At 36.0% G+C, this 23,188-nt stretch overlaps 1 protein-coding gene and 1 long non-coding RNA gene across 2 annotated transcripts in view; both read right to left on the bottom strand.

Annotated features, from left to right (window-relative positions):
- gfra4a (GDNF family receptor alpha 4a) overlaps positions 1-23,188 on the bottom strand; it is a 298,064-nt gene that overhangs the window by 253,514 nt on the left and 21,362 nt on the right.
- Positions 930-13,134, bottom strand: LOC147841018 (uncharacterized). The gene is made up of 4 exons (XR_015505809.2): positions 11,388-13,134; positions 9,246-11,328; positions 5,684-6,403; positions 930-4,621 (listed from the first exon to the last, which is right to left on the bottom strand). It is a non-coding gene; the product is annotated as an uncharacterized LOC147841018 (long non-coding RNA).

The following is a 23,188-nucleotide window of genomic DNA, read 5'->3' on the forward strand; positions in this document are numbered from 1 at the left end:
ACTGAGCTGAAAGTCCCTAGACCAAATCTCAGTGTTCAAATGACAGACAGAAAGACCGCTGAGAGATAAGTATGATGTTTTTTTTACAGAAATAGGGAGATAAAAGTTCACGAACCGCATTTTGTCGTGTGTGTGTGTGTGTGTGTGTGTGTGTGTGTGTGTGTTTGTCTGTGTGCTTTTCCTGGGTGAGTCAGTGTGAACCATCACGTTTATATAAAGTTTTGTGAATGCACAACTGTGCACAGAAAACCAACAGTCAAGGGTAGGATTGTTGGTAAATAATACATTCAGCTTTGGTTTGTTTTTCAGCAAACACCACTGGAAAACTTCGAATGTATAATACGTATATAAAAGTATACATATGGGGCCATTCTTTGATTTTTGTATTATTGACTTTTAAACATTTACAAGGCTTTAAAACAGCATAGGGAAGAGCAAATTATGTTTAAATGTTCATTTTTGTTGAGCTATGCCTTTAAGACAGAAGAACAGCATCACAATATATTGAGCTTTAGCAGTGTACACACAGATACACATACACAAGCAGTCTGGACAGATGCTAAGGGATTGTTAAAATAGAAAAATCGAATTTTGGGGCAGAAAAGGTGAGTGTTACAACAACCTTGTGGCCTTAGATCAACAGAAAAGGAGAAAATGAAGGAGAGAGAAACACAGAGAAAAGGGCGGATTTTATCTTGACCTGATTTAAGATGCCAGGAGTTTGTCCTCTTGTTTTACCCTCCCTTTGCTGTGTCTTTATCTCTGACCTATTCTGATCTGGCTTGTCTGTTTTTCTTTTATATGAACGATGTTGCCCACCCAAGTGTGTATTTAAAAAATAAAAGGTACAGACTCCATCATCTCTGACTACATGACATATTATACAACAATGTATATTTAAGCTCACAAGAGAACATTTAAACAGCATCTGTTTTTTTTTTTTTTTTTTTTTTTTGTACACTTTCAACTTTCAACCTGTGATGTATAATGTTGCTTTTTGGCTATAAAAAAGATCTGCATATTAACAAAGTGCAAAGTTAGTGGAAGTGATTGTAAATATACACTCTCAAACACCTCAATTTGAGTCCTGGGTTCTTTGTCCAGGAATGTACACATCAAGATATCCTAAATTTACAACTGAAAAGAGCCAAGGCCTGGTTGAATCAGTGTTGTGTTGTCACCGTAACCAACACTGTGTGTATTTTATGTGTGATTTTAACCGTATGTGTGTGATAGCTTGTGTAAGAGAACTGAAATCAAAATGTAACAGAGCCTAATTTCTTTTAAGGTTTTTTTTTTTTTCTTCACTTCACATCGGGACTTGTGGAGCTGCACTTCGGAGGATTTGCTTTACAGTATTTGAACTTTCAGCAGTGAAATTTAAACCACACTGAACTAAACTTAACTGAACTCCAACTCTGAAATCTGGACTTTACTAGAACTATGTTAAGCTTATTTGATACAATCTATATTGTGAAAAGCACTATATAAATAAACATGAATTGAACTGAATTCTTATTTCATTTGTACAGTATAATGTAGTAAATGGTATAGTATCTGTGTACTTAATTATTTTGGTAAAATTAATTTAACTTCAGAGTCTTTAATCAAATATCTTAACCTTCCCTCCCCCTCAAAATGTCTTGTCATCACTTCTGGTCTCATGGAATGCCTTTAGGGTGGGGCTATTAGTCTTTTAGGGCAGGGAAATCAAGGCAGTGGTTTAAGTGAATGTTATTTGATTCTGAATGTAAAATTTAGCTCTTTGTTCTTGTCATCATTGGGTATCTGAAAACATTCTGCACAACATAGCATCAACGGTGACACCGCTAGACAGCAATCCTCCAAAAATGAGAGCAAACTGGCATTCAAATCTAGCTCAATTTTGTTAGCAACACCCAATTATTTAATCAGTTTCATGTTGATGTGAGTTACCATATGGAGAAAAAGGACAATCTTAACTTCTGTCTGATGCAAACTTTAATTTAAAAATATAAAAATAAATGTATCCACTTTTACTCATTATTTAGGCCCAATTCTATTTTTTTTACATCTTCCCATTCATCTTTTCTTTGGCCTTTGACACAGTGTGAATGTGAAGGGCTTCAAAATGTACTCTTAAGAAATGAGACACCACTACCACACCTGCACATGCCATCATATGTCACACATGTTTACTTTATATAAGATTGACAATAGTGACTGCTGTATTTATTCTAGTTGTGTTATTTTTTGGTATTTATCTTCAGGAAATCACAGAAGGCAACAATACCATATGCTATCATAACAATATAATGTGGTAATAAGCTTGTAAATGTACAGTGGACCTTATCATCTATGTAAACACATGAAAACAACATTATCATTATACCAACCAGACACTGTAAAAAGCTCATTCCCAGCTACTACACTTTTCTGACAGGGTATTCGAGTGTCATTAGCCACGTTTCCACAATCGTGCCTAAAGCGAGCAAGCCAAGGCCAGTCGCGTTTCCTGTCACTTCCGGTGCCTGATAGGGCCAAAGTGGAGCTTTCCTGGGGCCAGCGGCCAGCCTTTTTCGGCCCACCGAATACCTTGGACTAAAAAGGGCCAGCTGGGGCTTCAGGGCGAAGTGAAAGGAGAGGCGGACTTTGCCCGACTCTGTTAAAAATGGCATGCCATCATTACACTGGTTTTCCGATCGCACACGAGTACATGCAGTAAACAAATAAATTAATAAGGGAAAGAAACATATTGCTGGTCAATTTAAGATTTAAGCTATTCCATAAAACACCTTGTAGGATAGGGGTCTTTGTGCTTATGTTCACCCTTATTTTTCCCTTTTAAATGTAAGGCTGTTGCATAAAAAGTTTTAATTTGACATTTCCTTGCTGCATCCTCCTTGATGTTTCAATAGCGCATAATAATCTTTACACTATATTAAAGACACAGCAGACAGTAAAGGTTGTCAAGAATGGTGTGCTTGTGCGTGATACGTGCGCTTTGTGAGACCTGTGTGTGTGTGCTAGGAGGGCAAAAGTGCGCTCGCTTGACAGCTCTGTTGATGTCTCGACCGGCTTTTTTTTTTTTTTTTTTTTTTTGAGATAATACAATATATGATCACAACAGAAAGACATAAAACTTTTAAAACGTGTCCACTTTTGGAGGCTCAAAACAGTAGTGTCATGTCTCGATAAAATAGCTTAAACTATATTGAAATAATTTAACCCTCGTGTTGTGTTCACATTCTGCCCCTTTAGTGTTCCTGGTCAAACTTGACCAGTCTGTTTTAAGTGCTCTTATATTAGCACAAAAATCCTTTTTCTCCACCAAATTTTTGTTCAACATTATTTAGCTGTAAACAATGTCTCAAAGTAGTGTTAAAAATGAATTCACAGAATCAGACATACAATAAATGCAATAAAAAATAAAAGTAGGTGTTGAAAATACATCACAAAATGAACAATAGTTGACAGAAATCAAATTACTTTGTTTCATAATAATAATAGACAGCTCGCTAAAATAACTTTCACAGGGTCTGACCAAAGAAATTGAAATTTGAATCCATCTAAATGATTTATCAACCAGCAAAGCATAAACAAAATGCTATCCTTTCCTGTGCTCTGAGTGACCGAATTTTCAGTCCTTTAAGTGTACTAATAGGAATAGTGGCTGAGGGTATAGACAGTGAGCTTGGACAAAGAACTAGCACTGGTTATACTTTGGTAAATTTTGAGAGAGATAATAAAGGTCTAATAAAATAAAAGTAAAATCTCATTCATACAGTTTTGTACATTTTGCTTATGACGATTGGGTTAATGGAAGGGGTTGGGTGCCACACCTCCTTTTACAAAATAATACACTTTGTACGACTGAACTCATATGAATTACCCACTAATCTGACAAAACATAAAATAGATATTTTTCCTTGTGAGTTCAGGCTGGAGGGTTGGCACATAAGCACATAAAAGAGATATGTACCTGCAAAAGACATTGTTCAGTCTGAAATGAGTGAGTGAGTGAGTGAGTGAGTGAGTGAGTGAGTGAGTGAGTGAGTGAGTGAGTGAGTGAGTGAGTGAGGGGTAATATGAGTGGGGATGTTTTCTGTCTGATAAATGAATTAAGCCTGTATACCCATTTATTTCCTATGGCGGTCACTTTTGACCAGGAACACCACAGGTGTAACAAGGTTGATTAAAACACTCAAAATTCAATGAAAGAGCTGATCATTACTTTTATATGTTCAAATGCATAGTGTGGAGGATATAAGGCCTTTACATGTAAAACACAATATTTAAGTGATTTTAAGTTGTAAATCTTTCAGATTTGACCCGAACACAACAGTAAGGTCAAATATTAAAGGAGTTGTCCAGAATGTAATTTTAAGGCTTGGTTGTGTTTATAAGATGCAAAGCAATGTGTGCACATGTTTGACTTGAAGGAAATCATGTAGTTTTTTTCATATATCTCACTTTGATTATACACAGCTACTCAGCTAGCATGAAAACAAATGATATATTTTCTAGTTCCTCTGAAAGGTTGGTCATCTTCATAATTTGCGGCAATTCTCAGATTGGCTCCACATCACGCCCGTAAAAGCATGCGCTTTTCTGCTGTGTAAACAGGCAGTCAACATCCTGCCTGGGGTCCGTTCTTCGTACGTGGATTACTCAGTTAGCTGGATTTGGATGTTGACGATTTGACATGATCCAGGATCGTTTCGTTCTTCAAAGCTGATCCGAGAGTTGTTGTCATGGCAACAGTTCTGCTAGGTCAAACCTGATCGGAAGCAGGTTCAATTCATATAAACAGGATTAGATCGGGTCAGTTCAAGCAAAGATAATACAGAAAGTATGTTCCGAATTCTGATATTTTCTTACAGTAGTAGTTATATACACTTGGGAAAATGGTACATATTTTTTAACTATATATATAAAGTTATAGTCATTAATAAAATAAATAAAGTTATACATATTAATAAAACTTATGCAATCTGCACCCTCGAAATGAAAGTACAAAGACTACCATCTGGTGCAAAGAGAAAACTTATTGATATGAACTTTTTAGATCACTTTAGTACAAATTGTGTAAAATAGAAATGCACAAAATGTGACTTTTTTTTAAAGCAATAATACATTTATGAAGTCATAAACATATTTTGATAGTTAATATGCAGTGATTTGATGCTTTACATTAGTTGCAGACGCCTTTACCAATATGAAAACGCTTTTTTTTAAACAACCAGTTATTCTTTACACCGATTAAAAAACGGCTACTATAATAAAGAAAATATTTTCTAAATGTGGAACTTAATACATTGATTTGCATTGAAATACATGATAAATACTCTTGACAAATGAAAGTGTGAAGCCTGCAGCTCACAACAAATGTGGAAGGTTACTGCGTGTCATATTTAACAAGCCGTTTACTGCTAATTTGATGTAATTTTGCTCACATGGATAATTGAATATTAATCAGATGATGTCATTACGCTGCTGTGCCGTCAGCCAATCGTTGCATTGCTGATCATGATTTCGAGGATCGATAGATCTGTCCTTCACAACACACGCAGCGATCTCAGATCAGTCTGATTCGCGAACTCGTTTGAAGAACCAAATTAGCGAGAGATCAGTTATCAAGATTAAAAGATCCGGGATCTGCCAAATAATCTTAGATCATTTAAGCAAGGTACGAAGAACGGACCCCTGCTCTCTAAAAAAAAAAACAGACATGTGTCTGTAGCGAGTGAAAATGGGGTGCGGCTCCTTTAAGAGACATCGTATTTGTGTGTATCAATGTTTGTGTGTGAATGTGTGAACTTTCTGTAACAAGCGCATGTGCACAAGACTTTCTTTTTCTTTTTCTCTGATGCTCGGATTGGATTATTGGATGATTTTCTGTAATATATCATAACAGAAGAATAAAGCACAAGATGTGGGATGAGAACTGTGTGAGCCTTGATTTATTTTTCTGCTGCAACACGAGTAAGGTAAGCTATCCTGTATTTTTTTTTTCCATAACGCCTTTCACATATATCTGGAATATGCAGGTGTAAGTAACATGAATCATCCACATATCTTTTGTGACTTCATTATCTGAGATGTAAAACGCATGGAAAAGCTGCCTAAAGAGAATCACTTCAGTCGTGCAAACACATAAAGAGACGCTGCATGTGCTGGTGAAGTGTGTGTGTGGGTGTTTACAGCAGTTTGACTGATAAATATAAATTTGTAGCTAAATTGTTTGCGGTGCAAAACAGCATTTCCCATTGCTTACATCGGTGCTACAGCATACCGTTAATGCTAGACACTGTACATGTCATGATCAATTTTAACAAATAAAAACACTTACAGGTCGTAGTTCACAGCTTCTGCTTTGAGGAGATTTTAACCGAATCCAGCACATCTCCATCCAGGTGAGATTCTGGAAGCTGTTTTGTCAAATCATGTTTGCTATGTATTTTACAATTCTCTGGAACATAATTAATATTGAACTGTAAGCACTTGTCTTTGTGTCGTGTCCTTTGGAAGCCCAAATACAGAAACAGACGAAGCTCTGTGGAAACAGTAGCGTTTGGACGCATTTTAGCTCTCTCTGTTGTAACGTTACAGCGCCTCTGGCCACGGCCCTTAGCTGCGCAGTGTGTGCACGGTAAAAGTACCTTTGTGATCTTACAAGGGCCGGAAGTATTTTTTTGAAGTCCCCAAAATCCGTTCATTGTAGGCTTTGCTAAGCTAACTCTGTAAAAACCAAGGTCTCCTTTTGCATTGAACTTTGAGCTTTTTACAATCAGAGATGTTGTTTATGTTCACACAGCAACATTACACATAAACTAAAGTTTAAAATATGATATCGTAGTGGACCATGCATTTAATAATTAAAAATATTGGATATAAGAAAATCACAATAAATAAATAAACCAATATAAAACAAAAAAAAGCTAGCTTTAACAATGTAGGTATATACAATACATAAATTGAACCGTTTTAAGCTATATATAACTTTAATTTTACAAAGACCTATCTGAAAAAAAGATTTTAGATATTTTCTAAAAACAATAAACACCAGAGGAGGTTTAAAATATTATTTAAAAAGTATTTGTGTAATATCTCAGCACTTTGTCGCATCCTTCAACCCACCAGGGGGCGCACATATTGCCCTATACTCCTCAACATTATATGGCAGTAGTGACTCTTGTTCCTCTAAACTCTCCTGTAATCAGCGTAATCACCACCACCAGGGGCGGACTGGCCATCTGGCGGACCGGGCACTTTCCCGGTGGGCCGACGTACTTTTTGGGCCGGGCTAATCATCGTCTTATGATCTGATCGGCCCATAAAAGGCTTAGCAGCCTATAGCTTTTTTCTGCCTTATTAATTGACGCTCCTGTGATCTGTGACTCTCTGAAAGTAGATGCTTTTTTTCCCGGACAGACAGACCGGGCCGGCCCATGTGACACTGCAGCCCATTTGCTCTTTTCTTTATTGACATTGGGCTGGTCCAATCACAAACTCCTATTTTGGGCTCTGTGTGAGCGTGCGTCGTCTGTGTGTATTTGTCAAAATAGTCGAGAGTCAGAGAGAAGAAACGCAAGGGAGGCGCAGAGAAATCGCGGGAAATACACCGGCGTTTCATTTAGCGGTTCTGAGAAGTTCTCTTTTCATTCTAGTACACGGCTAAAAACGCAAATCACGTGACCACACACTCTCTGCCAAGAGCTGGCGGGTGAGCATAAACCCCAGGTGAGAGTGTAGTGCATGTCAGACAGTTCATCTGCTGGATGATCTCATCTCACTATAGTTGTTAAACTTGATATTGAATTCATCTTGTTGTTTTGGCTAAGTGCAAAAATAAGCTAATATATTAATTTATGTAACCACGTACACTGATTCTGCACATTGACTTGCTTACCTTTATCATATAAATTTATTGTACGTTATACTGTTATAATGGCCATTATTGATTATTAAAACTGATATTCTGCAAAAGAGACGAGGTAAAGTTTGTTCTTTTCAAAGAAAATGAAAGGAGACAGTTATATTTAAGCCCTGTTTTGTTTTAAATATGCAGAGCTAAGATAATGCTCATAAATATATAGCTACACGAGGCTGTTTGGTGTCTGTTAATCATAATATCAAAATGAAACAAATTTGACTTATATTTTGTTTTCATTGTTTAGATAGTGAAACAGCAAGCAGGATGAGGTGAATGAGGTTATAAAGTACACTGTTCCCTTTGAAGATTTACCCATGCATTTGCAGGCAGTTTTTGTTATGTTTTTTATTGAATATTGACCTTATTCTAAAATGCGGAAGTGCGCCTGTTTTCGCGATTGTCTTAGAACTTCCGTTTCAGTTGCCTATGGGAGAAATGACAAGGAATAATAAACGGCAAAAAACGGTCAAACTACTTGCTCTACAAACAAATATTTGCATGACTACACAGACCAAGTAGAATAATATAACAAGGAAATATCAGTTTGCAACATTAAAACGTGAAACGAGCAGTTTTTAATGTCTAAAAATGAATGGAAGTGAATGAGACCGGAAGTCTCGTGCCAAAAAGATTCAAATGGCAGCGCCCGCTCATCTGCGGAGAATAAGTTCAATAGGCTGAGTGAATAGTGTATTGAATGAGCTAAATTGGCTGTAGTGTATGAGTGTGTGAATGAGTTTGTATGGGTGATTTCCAATATTGGGTTGTGGCTGGAAAGGCATCTGCTGCATAAAACATGCTGGAATAGTTGGCAGTTCATTCCACTGCAGCAACCCTTGATAAATAAGGGACTTATGCGAAGAAAAATAAATGAATGAACAGTGTATTTTTTAGAACTCAACAAATATCTTTATAGACAGTATACAGAAATTAAATTGAGATTAAAGTTTGTATTTATTTATTTCATATATATGGCTTTTGATTTTTATAAAATATGAGTTAATAAAAATATTGGACGTGCATAGATAGATAGCATTTTGATTGAATGTAGTGGGCCGCTCTGGCCCAAAATGCCAGGGCCGTTTTTTTGCCCCAGTCCAGCCCTGACCACCACCTGTTCCTTGCTCTATATAAGACTTCTTTCTTTTTGTCCATCTGCTCTATGTTCAGTCCTGAACCCTATCTCTTGCTGCTCCGTCTAGTGTCCATTTAAGTTGTTCTCAAGACTTATTGCTTTTTTCTTAAGACTTTTAGCTTGCTATATTGCTGTTTGATTGTTCTGAGACCCTCATGTCTATTTTATTTTGTATGTATTTTTAGGAAGCTCGGCTTTCCTATTTTTGATGTACTTTTTCAACCCTGGCTGTAGAGAGAGATTATCTCTTTTGTCATTTTTTTTTTTTTAATTCATATGTTGTGGACTAACTTTGTTCCTCCTTTGCTCTTGGGCCACCAGTTGTTGACTTGGCTCATGTTGTAAGAACTACTGCTAACCACACCAGAGACACGGGTTCGATCCCGATCCCGATCGTAACAGCTTGAATACAATGATATTAAGCAAATCGTGTGAACAGCAGTTTTGTGGTGAGTGAAAGCAGAATCTAGCCTACCTTTTTCTCTGTCACTCAGTCCTGCGCATCGCCACTTTAAACACATTGGGGAAAAGTCCAATTACCAAATGTGTTCTATATCCTCAAACAAGTGTTTGTTTTTATATGACATGGTAAAATGTTTATTAGTCTACTTGCTCTTATGTGCTGAAACACTTAACACAACGTCTATCAAAACAAGGATGTTATAAAATACATTTCATACCGGGTTATGACTGGAGAATTTCTGTGGTTTTACATTATGAATGGGTGCACTCACTACACTCCGTTAGTGGCGAGACTAACAGTCGATGCAAAATGCCAACAGTCAGTCGGTCAGTAAACAAATAAAATGAATGGAAACACACAGGCCTGTGTGTATACACATACAATGTACTGCTGTACAGTAACATGTCATCTGTTTGTTTCGGTTGTCTTAATTTTAATGGTTGTGTGATGATGCGAAGGTGTGTTTTATCTGCCTGATTCCCGCTGAAGTGGGCAGGTTGTGTGACGTTTTGATTCAAGGGATGTTCTGGGGGTGGGGTTTGCGTCACACGTTGCGAGCTACTAGCCCGACAGTTGAAACGCGACATGATTTTGGCTTCACTGCTCAACCTCCCCGCGTTTGGCCTGGCCTGATAAAAGCCCTGGCTCGCACTGGCCCAACAGTGGAAATGCGCTATCAGAGTATCAGATGTCAAAGTATACTGTGGGACTACGATAAAGGAGTTATTATTAGGGATTATAGAAAGTAAAATTTTGCGGGTTTTAATTAAGCATTTTTTTTTTAAAGCATGACGGTAAACCACAAATTTCATTATGAATGTATTTAAAAATCTGCTTGTTTGTTGTAAAAATTCATAATAATGCCAAAAGATACTAATTTGTGCATCTCTGGACTTGCGGATGCAGCCATGTCGTCGTTGTAGCTGCTGTGTTCTGGGAAATTTTGTACCCCTTGGTTTTGAGTGTGGTTCTGGAAAATCTCAATTTCGAAGGCTATCTAGCCCTTCTCTTTAGACCTGCAGCTTTAAGGTAAAAATTATTGGGACACCCCTACCGCTTCAACGCACAAAACGAGTGGTAGGGTTAAGGTGCAGGGCTAAGGGGTAAAACTGGTATTGGGCCTTACCCTTAAATGGTTTTAAACCCTTTATGGATTTATTTATTCTATTTACACTAAAAATATTTTGAAGATGGCTGAAAACTGATAACCATTGACATTCATATTAGAAGAAACAAATACAATGGAAGTCAATGGTTACCCGTTTCATGCTTCCTTCAAAATATATTCTTTAGTGTTTAACAATTAAAGTCAAATGGATTTGTAACAAGTCACGGGTGAGTAAATGATGACAGAATACTCCGTTTTGGGTAAACAGTCTCTTTAATACAAACCAAAGAATCTTGCTTTCTGTACACACATTTATTCACAACATTTAAGAGACTGACAAACAGACTGTAAAGGCTCAGACCTCTCCTGGAAAGGGGACAGGGAACAGCAGCTTACTTGAATTTAAAGACACACTAAAACCCTATTTTTTTTTGCTTCTACTCAAAACAGAGCATTTATAGCATTGGATTATATAATATTCATAAGTTGTTTTGAGCTGAAACTAGACACATTCTGGAGACACCTGAGACTTTTATTACATCTTGTTAAAGCGGGCTTAATACAACCTATTTAATAATGAACAAGAACATTCATCAGTTGCAGGTAATCCCACAAAATCCAAATTTTGAGTTTCACAGATATGAGGTTGTCTGTATGCTAATGTATTCTTAGAAGTTGACTAATGTAACTTTTAGCAGATGTTTATGCTGTTGGAAAATCAGTGTACAATACTGGGTTCTACGCAATCTATTTGTGTTGGGACCACATGAAGGATATAAGTTAACATTACTTTTTTTTTTTTTTTTAGTACAATTTTAGGTGGATTGAAAACAACAAATTTGTCATAAATAGCTACAAGAATTAATGGTTTATTCATTAATTTTCATTCAGTTTAGTCCCTTATTTATCATGGGTTGCCACTGTGGAATTAACCAACTATTCCAGCATAAATTTTATGCCCCTCTAGCCCCAACACATTACTGGGAAACACTCATACACTCATTAACACACATTCATACACTACAGTCAATTTAAATAATTTAATTCACCTTTACCGCATGTCTTTGGACTGTGGGGAAAATTGGAGCAATTGGTGGAAAACCACACAAAAACAAGAGAACATGCAAACAATTCACTGTAAAAATCAACTGACCCAGCCAGGACTCAAACCAGCGACATTCTTGTGTGAGGTGACAGTGCTAACCACTGAGCCACAATGCCACCCTGTGTTGATTCAGGTCATTTTAAATAAGTAGTTTGAACAAACCGCAAATGTCATTGTTTGAGTGTAGTTCAAGTACAGTACAAACAGTAATTACAAAATATAATAGCTTTACATCTTACAACTTGTTTTTATTTTGCTACATTTTAAAATGTAATTCATTCCTGCATTGAAACAGCTGAATATTTGTAGCATTATTAATCAAGCATTCAGTGTCACATGATTCTCTAAAGATTAATTTAATAATTTGGTGATCAAGATAATATTTATTTTCATTATTAGTGCTTCATTTTTGCATTGATATTTAATACATCTTGTTTAAGTACACTATAAACAGTGTCTACTCTGTTTTCTTTGTTCTCTATTTCCAACTGGGGGTACTCATTCTGAGGCGTCTAGAGATTGTGCAGCACTATTTATGTGATCCAAGATCTGTGAAGAGATGATGCCAACCATCAAGAACCTCAAGGACAATACATATGAAAAGATGATGCCGACCACAGAGGATTTTTAGAGGTCTCTTTAATCCTAGACCAGGCCGTATACTTAGCTGCTGTGGTGGTCATGGAGCAGTAGAGAGCATGAGACTGATTACTGAAAGACTACAGTAACAGACGAGTCTCCGCATTGATCCCATGGACCAGATTGTACACCCACCACTGACCTATTTATACATGCAGCTTCTCTACAACGGACATCCAGCGTTCTTCAGCCTCCATGCCTAGATTGCAGCTCTGCACAAGAAATTCGGCCAGAGAAGCAATGGTTGTGCCCAACTAAGCCTGGTTTCTCTCTGGGTATTTTCCTTCACTTCCATTAATTGGTGAAGTTTGTTCTTTGCCACTGTTGCCACTGGCTTGCTTTGTTTGGGACTTGTACAGCTGCTCATCAATGGATTTGCTCTTTAGTGTTTGGACTTTCAGCAGTGAAATTTAAACCACACTGAACTGAAGTAAACTGAACTTCAACTCTGAAAATTGGACTGATGTTAAGCTGCTTTGACACAATATACATTGTAAAAGTGTTATAGAAATAAAAATGAATTGAATTGAATACCATCAATGGTTTTTTTTTTTTTTTTTTTTTTTTGGTGCTTAATATGTTTTTTGTGGGAACTATTTCATACCATTATAAATGTCTTTTGATCACCATTCAACAAAAGTAAATCTTTGATATGTTTTGCCTCCTTGAAGTTTCAGCAGGAAATGTATTAACATAAGAGCTATTTACTAGGGTTTTTAAAAACAATAATCATTGCTTTAATCACTTAAAACTGTGCCAAATGTCTATCTTACAGCATTTCTAAAGGATACAGGAACCCCTTTGTGTCTCTGATCTCCTCTTTCCTTATACAGCACATAAAGACAGTCATTCAAAGTGTTTAAAGTGGAGTGAAAATACTGAATATTGATTGTTTCACCGAAGGAGTGAGGCAGTGCGTTGGCGACAGGATTCAGATTGAGTTCGACTGCCTTTGATGCTAAAGTGTTTGTGTACCTCTATGTTTCTGTGCATGAGTGTGCGCAATGCTCTTCTTATTGCGTTCCCCTCCATTTCCCTCCCTCCTGCTCTCTTTCTCTGTTTCTCAATCCTGTAAAACAGCCCAAACCAATAAAAGGCTGTTGCACTCATGTCTAGCCCAGATTGAACAGGAGAAGCAGGTGTGGTCTGTCTGTGATCAGCCTTGTTAAACACACTGCAGCCCATGTTGTTCAGAACACACTGGCACACTCAGAATATCTGATTAAATCCCTATTCCCTCACCACACTAGGATGCACTGCAAGATACATGCTGCTCTTCCTTATTTCGTCACCACAAACCACTGGCAAGCGCTAGAAAACATGAGGATTTGAGCCGGTGAAAGAGTGCACACAAAAAGGTCAGCGCAATTAAGTGGATTAGCCCCGAAAAAGCTGCTGCTGATTAAATCACTGCATTCTTCTCCTCCCTAAACACCTGGCAAGTTACAGCAGGTGGTCGAGCTGGAGGTGGTAGCCAAAAAATGATTAACCAATATTGCTTGTGACTGTATTAAAAAGCTACAGCTGTACTTTTTTTTGGTTGCACAGTGTTCACAATATTAGAGGAGAGCAGGGCAAAAAGTGCCACAGGGTATGACAGGCCACCACTTGTTTGTAGGCAGTCGAACACAAAATAATGTATGTGAGAGAATTTTTGGGAAGAAGTAATTTAATATTGCATGTACCGTGGTATGCATTTCATTTACACTTTGGGGTTTGGTTCCTGACCAGTTGAATTATGTGTATGTACAGTGTTAGGAAGATGATTATGAAAAAGTGCAGGGTAACACTTTACAATACCAGTACAAGAATACAAATATATTCATTTGGTAACTAAACATTACTTTATTATGAACTGATGATGAGTTAATGCATGCGCTAATTATGAATTTTTAACTGCAACATGAGTCCCATGAGTTTATGTGTGAAAAACGGCTACCTTAATTACTTGTTAGCATGTGCTTGTTGTTAATTGATGTAATAATTACCACATTAGTTTATGCTTAATTCAACCATCATGAACTTGTGATATGTTAATGTATAATTATAGCGTAACTTTATCTTCATTAACTACTTCATTCCTAGCTACTCTAAACCCCTTATGCACATCTATTGCGTTTACACTGAAAAGTGGGTAACACTTTAATTTATCACAATTCACAGTATAAATAAACCATTAACTAACACGACCAGCTTAATAAACTACTAATTTGATGTTTATTAATAGTTAGTAAGGTAGAAGTTGAGTTTAGGTTTTGGGTTAAATTAGAAATGCAGAAAAAGCTCATATTTCTTAACTAAAAATGAACAGTTAATGACTTATTAATAGGCAGGTAATAAGCCAGTAGCTAATAGTGTGAATTGTGACCTAAAGTAACGTGTTACCAAGTGTTTTGTCATCATCAACATGAACAGTTTAAATACAAGGGTTCATGAGTAGTTAAAGATGAGTTAATGGTGATGTGCCCCTCCAAGTCATGACATAATTATACATTAACAAATCATGAGTTCATATTGCTTAAATTTAGCTTAAACTTAAATGTTAATTGAGGGGTGTTGCTAGGGTCAAAATGGATGAGGGGCTTAGCCCCAAAGAAGTGAAATCAAAAATTAAGCTTTATCAGTTGTTAGAAGATTTAGAGCAGGGGTGCCCAAGCTGTCCCTAAATATGTCCTGCATATTTTAGTTCCAACCCCAATTAAAAACACCTGAACCAGCTAATCAAGCTGTTTCTAGGTATACTAACATATACAGGCAAGTAAAGCCATTCATCATTGTAACAGATTACACTAAGAGTACCCCCCACTGATTTTCCTTTTTTGTAATATGGTTAAAATAATAAATCATGGACAACTTGACTTTTGTTTGATGATGAACAGGCTGCAATATCAATGCTATAAATTAAATATTGTGTGTGTTGTGAGGCTCCAGGACAATCATATTATTTTTTCCCATAAACATCCTACAATATCATGTACTTTTTGGTCAAACAAGTTATGACTATTTTGTTGTCTATTGATGATAATAGTTGAATCAAACTATAGTCTTACTAAAATGAGTGATGGATACAAAAATATGCCATACTAATATTGCGGTCACAATATACTGTAGTTTAAACAAGCGAAATTCTGATGTAAGGTTCTGTGAAAAGGGGTGGGATAAATCAAGTTGAGGCATTATAAAAGTGAGTGACCATATTATAATTGTCAGTACATAGAGGTCATGTTTTGATCTTCGATTGGTCTCACGCAACCATGTGATTCAAATTCGCATCATCACTTCGAGTTCACCAAGCTTGGACCTTACAATGTAGCGAACTGCAAAACCTTGCATCTTGCAGGCGCATTCACATTTTCATCTGTATGAATGGAAATATATAAAGTGAAACATGCAGTGTGATGGCGGCTTAAATTTTCCTTCACAATCAATCATGGTGTAATTTCTATGATGTGCATTCTGTCGTCAAGAAACAAATATATCTGTAATTGTCTATCAAGTGTTTCCCATAGACATACATTTCCACCATACTGCATATGTGTGAGTGCTTTCTAAACGAAAACAGTAGATAAGCAAATTCATTCTGTGCTAGCAAGAGGCACTTAAGCAGTTTCCTGGCAACATCTGTAAACAAAGCAGCCCTACACTCTCAAATGCTAACTTTACTAAAAATTTAAATAAACTTTCAGAAGACAGCTTTTTACCTTCGAAGATTATAGGCCTATATATTCATTGTCTACCTTCGAAGAATATGTATATTCATTGTCAGTGAGAGTATGCTGAGTGATTTATTAGTTTACATGCTAATTCCAGTACTCACTGAGCTGCTGAAGCGCTTTGGCTATGTTTTTCATTATATTTTACTCATGGAAGTCCCTCGATGACATCATACAGACAAACATACTCCTGCTATAACTTCACATTGCTTTCTTTTCAACTTAATGTCCATCTTACAATGCATTCCTCTCTCTTCCCTGATGCTATTTTGAAAATTGTTTACAAAAAAAGATGATGTGCTCCTATTGGTCAATCACACTCTAATAACAAACCCATCATGGACGACAGGAAAATAAAACAAACATGCTAGACTTTCTGTGTTGATGTTGTAAAGCGTTAAAGACATTGCATTGGCTGTTTTGTTCTATTACACAAGAAGAAATTATCAAGTCATGTTTTGATCTTTGATTGGTCTCACGCAATTTCACATCATTACTTCATAGCTTGAACTTTCCAATGCAGTAAACTGTAAAACTTCGCATCTTGCAGGCACATTCACGTTCGCATTCGCATCTGTATAAATGAAAGTCTATGGGGTGAAACATGCAGTGTGATGGCGGCTTAAATGTTGCTTTACAATTAATCATGGTGTAACTTCTATGATGTGCATTCTGTCGTCAAGTAACAAATGTATCTGTAATTGTCTATCAAGTGTTTCCCATAGACATACATTTACACCATACTGCATATGTTTGAGTGCTTTCTAAACAAAAACAGTACATAAGATCTAACAGATCAAATATTGCATCCCGATCCCCATTTGTCATTTATAAATGACAAAGGACAAAATAAATTGTGACAAAACACCTGTGTAGTCTTGCAATATTATTGGAAAATTGTAATAAGATTTTATTTTATACAGTATACTCACAATAAAAACAAAACATTGTATGTATATAAAATACAGAATACACAATGTGCTTCCTTCTGTCTCAGTCCCATTGAATGTGTAAAGCACATCCCAGAAATGAGAGTACTTGTCAAGAGATTAATGAAGAGTAATAAAGATGTACGACTTGTACCTCATGTTGTGATAAGCATTATAGTCCCTGCAGATCATTAATGTTTTGACCACTGCATGCTGGGAAATATGTGTTGGTGCCACTACTGTTTGCCATCTGTTGAGTGGACAAGACTCAAAATCAAATCGCATGTTGTCGCCCACATGCTGAGATGGTATTGATACTCTCACCTCCACATGCTTCATCTATTTCTCCAGAACACTCGGCAGCGGAAGCATCGCTCTGCGTCACACTGACTAATGAACATTGATAGCCCTCGAGGAGGATGGTGGATAATCCCGGGAGCACATCGAGGAGACAGAGATCAATAAGCACTGCTTAATAACTGTCCATCTCTCCAGCCACTAACACCGATGACCATTTGATCAACACAGCAGTCCCCGTGAAGCCCTTTTCCTTTATTGTCACACTTTGATTTCAGATAATGAGTTTTTATGTTTTACATTAATTTTTGCCTCATTTTACAAGTAACCTAGGGCTCTTTTTTATCGATCTAGGCAAAAAGTCTAAAGCGCATAGCTCTAAAGCAATAAGGGCTAGTCTGAATCCACTTTTGCTATTTTAAGGACGGAAAAATATTGTTTGCTCTCTGGTGCATGGTCTAACAGGATTGTGCTTGTTTTCTTAATGAGTCATGGGTGTTATTTTTGCATAACGTGCATTACACCAATTAGAGTCTCGCCTCCCAAGAGTCAGTTGTCAAGCCATAGCACATTTGCTATTTACATAGCGGACTTTGTAAGTGGTAAAAGTGAAGGCTTAACTAGTGAGAAAACAGTTAACTAAAATTTTTTTTTTTAAAAATGACCACCTGCAGTGAAAGGATAAAGAATGAGCCTTCTCCATTCAGCATCTTAACTCCACTTTTACTCTTTACTTTACTCTTTTAGGAAGACATCCTTTAGCCTACATATTTAATTTTGTTTGTTTAGCACAGAGATTTGTTGGACAAATCCAAACTTGTTTTATTAAAAGAAATATAAATATGCATATACTAAATAATAATAATTCTGATAATAATAGCATTATACAAATGCAAATTGTCATGAATAAACTGAAAAAAGCCACCTGACATGAAGAAGGCATGAAGGCAATGGTTTTTATATTAAAGTAGAAAATATAAATTTTATTATAGAAATTTTTAAAATAGGAATGTGTACGCATTTTTTATTTTTTTTTTCAGCTAGAATAAAAGCAGTGTCGAATTTTTAAAACACATTTTAAGGACAAAATGATTAGTCTCTTTAAGCTATTTTTTTCCGACTGTCTTCAGAACAAACCATTGTTATACAATAACTTGCCTAATTACCCTAACCTGCCTAGTTAACCCAGTTAAGCCTTTAAATGTCACTTTAAGCTGTATAGTAGCATCTTGAAAAATATCTAGTGAAATATTATTTGCTGTCATCATGGCAAAAATAAAATCAACCAGGTGTTAGAAATGATTTATTAAATCTATTATGTTTAGAAATAATAATTTTTAATTATTAGAAATAATTTGGGCAAATAATTTAGGGGGGCTAATAATTCTTAATAGATTTAAAGTTTGACTCATCTGCAATTACACCATGTTAAGACTCTTTTTAAAAATCTTTTGAGCAAGATTCTAATGGTCTAATCCAATTCAATGATTTATGCTTAGCTAATCTAATAACAGTAGTGCTCCCGGCAGACCCAAAACTGAACACTTTAATTCTAGGTGACTTGTAAATTGAGTTAATTTTTCCAAAAAAAAAAAAAAAAAACTGTAGTGTGCTCCTTTAATAGACTCTATGCATTTATGTCAAATCTCAGGACAGTGTTGTGCAGTGTGATTAAAATTGCTAATATCTTTTCTGTTTATTTCCAGACTTTAATTAAATTTTGAGCTCCACGTTGTCACCGTGACCTCAGACCGCTGTATATGTACAAATGTATCGCCTTCAGCAAAGGTTCTTCTCACCACATATACTTAATTAAACTACTTTGTACCCTTCGGTGATAGACAGCAAACTATAGCACCTGGCTGCCGCATCAAGAGACTGGTTTTAAATATAAATTAGTTCACCTTCTCAATATTGACACAATTTATCTCTGTTCTTGAACTCCAAAAGTTAATACTGAAGGCAATCCAAGAGCAACAAATTCACATACAGACCTACAGTATACCATTCTGACCAATCTATACAGTAGCCTTCTACAAAGACAAGCTAAGAAATTAGTTTTATTGAGTAAAATAGAAGAGGGCAGTGAGAATTAGATTGAGCGATCAGGGGAGTGAATTGTTTTGTAATTGCAAGCAAACAGTTTGTGAAAAGTATTCTGAATGAATGACTCTATGTGAATAGTAATATTTGGTTTCCACGAAGAAAACATTGTACAGTTCTTAACAAATTTTGGTTAAAAACAACATCAAAGAAAAAACAGAAATAGAGAGAAAAGAAATAGAGAGTTTATAGTACAAACATCAATCTTTCTATGTAAACTCCCCCAAAACAGAATGTGTGTGTGTGTGTGTGTGTTTAAGGCATATGCTTACATGCTATTTGCTGTGCTCCACAAAGCAATTAACCCAGCTAACAGGGAATGTTCCCACAGCTTTTATTAACATTTTATCAAGGTTATGTAGATGTTACAGTAAAACACTGTTAAAATACATTTTCTAAAATGTAACATAAAACATTATGAATAGTCGATACACTCTGATGATGTTTTCAGAGTTTCCTTTTAAAATGTTTTTATTTGAACATTCTTATAATCTTGACAGAAAGTGTATTTAGAAAAACATTCTTTGAACATTTGAATGAATTTTTTCTGAATGTTAACAGTGATGGCTAGACATATTATATGTTATATTATATGCAGTGGTTTCAAGTAACAAAAAAACTCCAGTTACTGTAAATAAGTTTTTTTTTAAGGAATTGTAATTTACTACAGTTTTTCTTGATTGCTTTGATGCAGCCGTCAACTAAAACTCCACATTTTCAAAACAATTAACACACAGGCCTAAACAGCGGCACTCATGGTCAAAATGACACATTTTGCTTGCAACTGTGTCAAACATTTAAAATATGCAACGAAAGCTAAATCTGCCTTCAAACAACACAACTTGCAAACAAAAATGAGCTCTTTTAATCAACCACAACATAATAAACAACATCATACTGAATTCAGTGTGAATCAGTGCACCGTTGCTTGTTATTGTCTTCTTTTGCAAGTGATACTCACTGCAGAGCCACTTGGCCAGAGCTGAGCTACAGCAAGGGGGAGCTTGAGCTCCAGCTCCTCCTTCCTTGCACGTCTTCTACAAGTGATGTCACTGGGGGTTGGGGTTAGAGGTGGGGTGGGTGTACGCATTAAAACAGCTAATAGGAGGAGGGGTTGGAGCTCAAGCTCCTCCTCCTTGGAGCCCAAGTGGCTCTGCTGCAAGCAGTGTCTCTCCTATTGCCCATGCCATTTGTTGTCTTTCTATTTCGGCTATCAAATCAAAAGAATTAAATCCTGAATAAGAAATGTTTTAACTCATTTTATATTGAATTAAATTAATTAATTTTTTAACTGTGGCTGAAAACTGAAATACTGTTAAAAAACAAAACAGACAAAAATAATAAAATACTTTAGATATTAGCGATAACACATGTTTACTTAAATACAGTCAAATCTATCAGAGTATAAGACATAGTCACTGATGACATAACTTATCAATGCTGGCAAAGACCAACACAGACCTTCTACCATTTTTATAAGCTTTGCAGACTGATTGCTAATCGAAGATTTCTGTAAAACAGTGTCAAACCAGTGCTTCAGTGATTTCATACTGATCTTGGTAGTTTCTAATGGTTAGGAATAGATGATTTCTGTTTGCTTGCCATAGGTAAAACAATGGAATTTAGACTGCTTGAATGACATCTGTGTAAACAAAATCTGTGTTTTGAAAAATGCTAGGGAAAATGTGTCAATCCAATGAGAAAGAATATACATATTTTCAAGACATGTATTCTGCTCTGCAAGGATAGTGATGAGCAAAATGGAGTGGATTCTAGTTTCTTTAACCAGGTCAAATCAAACAAGAAAAACTGTAAGTTGCTTTAAAAATGTGTACTTATACTTTCACTTGAGTGCATTTTTAGTGCTGTATCTGTACTTTTACTCCACTATTTTCCTTCAAACTGCAGTCACTACTTTTTTCTTGCTTGTGAGGATGGGCTGAATGCAATTAGTCATGTGATTCCTGTCCATTTAAGTTGAACAGAAAGTAAATCACATCCTACTGAATAACCTAAAGACATGGCTGCTTTTTTAATGCAGCAAACCTTTTGGGAGCAATAAAAGTGTTCAAGAAGACATACAAAATCATCACACTTAATGACCCAGAGAATGTTTAGATGCAAGTCACTGATGAGAAAATGAAGGATGTCTTCTGTATGATGACTGAAATCACTAAACAGCCTTAAACAATCACTAAATGGAACGAATGAAGAACAGAAGGCTGAACAAGGAATGGAAGGACCGAACAAAGTCATGAAGGACCGAACTTATAAAGGAAGGAAGGTACAAATAAATGAAGTATTGATTCAAGGAAGGACTAAACAAACTAATGAATGAATGAATGAATGAATTAATGAATGAATGAATGAATGAATGGATGGATGAATGAATGAATGAATGAATGAATGAATGAATGAATGAATGAATGAATGAATGAATGAATGAATGAACAAACATTTTTTGAACAAAAATATGATGGCTGGGAAAGCATTTAACTTAATCAAATTTACAAACATTCATATGTGTACCAAACTGGAAAACTTTCAGAACATGCTTAATTATTTAGCCAACTTCTGATTAGTTATCAACAAATAATGCAGTATCAATGTATCCTAACAACATGTGTTACAAGCAATTTGTCTGTCTTCACTAAACACAATGCAACATGACAACAACATATACCAGCCATTCATTTAAATGTCATCCACTGCACTGCTAGTGAAATAGTAGGTTATAATCAAAGTAATACACATTAAACATTAATAAAAGTACATAAGCTGAGTGACTCTTATCATAATTTTGACAATCATTTTGAATCCATCTGCTAGTTATATTGTTTTCAAGATCAGAGGTGAACTATCTTCTTCTGTTTTCATTCATTCATTCATTCATTTTCTTTTTGGCTTAGTCCCTTTATTAATCCAGGGTAGCTACAGCGGAATGAACCGCCAATTTATCCAGCACGTTTTTACGCAGCGCATGACCTTACAGCCGCAACCCATCTCTGGGAAACATCCACACACACTCATTCACACTCATACACTACAGACAATTTAGACTACCCAATTCACCTGTACAGCAAGTCTTTGGACTATGGGGGAAACCAAAGCACCTGGAGGAAACCCACATGAATGCAGGGAGAACATGCAAACTCCAGACAGAAACGCCAACTGACCCAGCCGAGGCTCGAACCAGCAACCTTTGTGTGCACTACCTACTCCGCCATTGTGTGGTCCCACTTCTGTTTTCAGTAGTATGGTAATAAAAGTCACAAATAATGACATTTAAACACACATTAGCATTTAGCACAGAATAAAGCACACAATCTGCACCTGAGGTGATAATTGCCATAGCAGAATATGCTATTGTTTTGCTACAACATAGCAGAAAATAGCCATCGCTGATGGTTAGGACAAAAACTCCTTTTAACTTGGAAAAGATACTTTTTATCATGTGTTGCCATTTAGTTATGATAAGGTTTAGGTATATATTGAGAGAGCTGAGAAATTCAGAGAAAGTGATATTGGCAAATGAACAGAAGCACAATATATATATGCATTAGCTCCTCTTTGATTTGATTTAATTTTTTTTCTTTTTTAAATATTTCCCAAATAATATTTAACAGATCAAGGAAATGTTCACAGTTTATCTGAAAATATGTTTGCTTCTGAAGAAATTCTTATTTGTTTTATTTCGACTAAAATAAAAGCAGTTTTAAATTTTTTTAAAACCATTTCAAGGTCAAAACTATTAGCCTCTTAAAGCAATATTTTTTTCAAT

The sequence above is a fragment of the Danio rerio genome, chromosome 13, assembly GCF_052040795.2.
Source record: "Danio rerio strain M-AB ecotype USA chromosome 13, GRCz13ab, whole genome shotgun sequence".
NCBI lineage: Eukaryota > Metazoa > Chordata > Actinopteri > Cypriniformes > Danionidae > Danio > Danio rerio.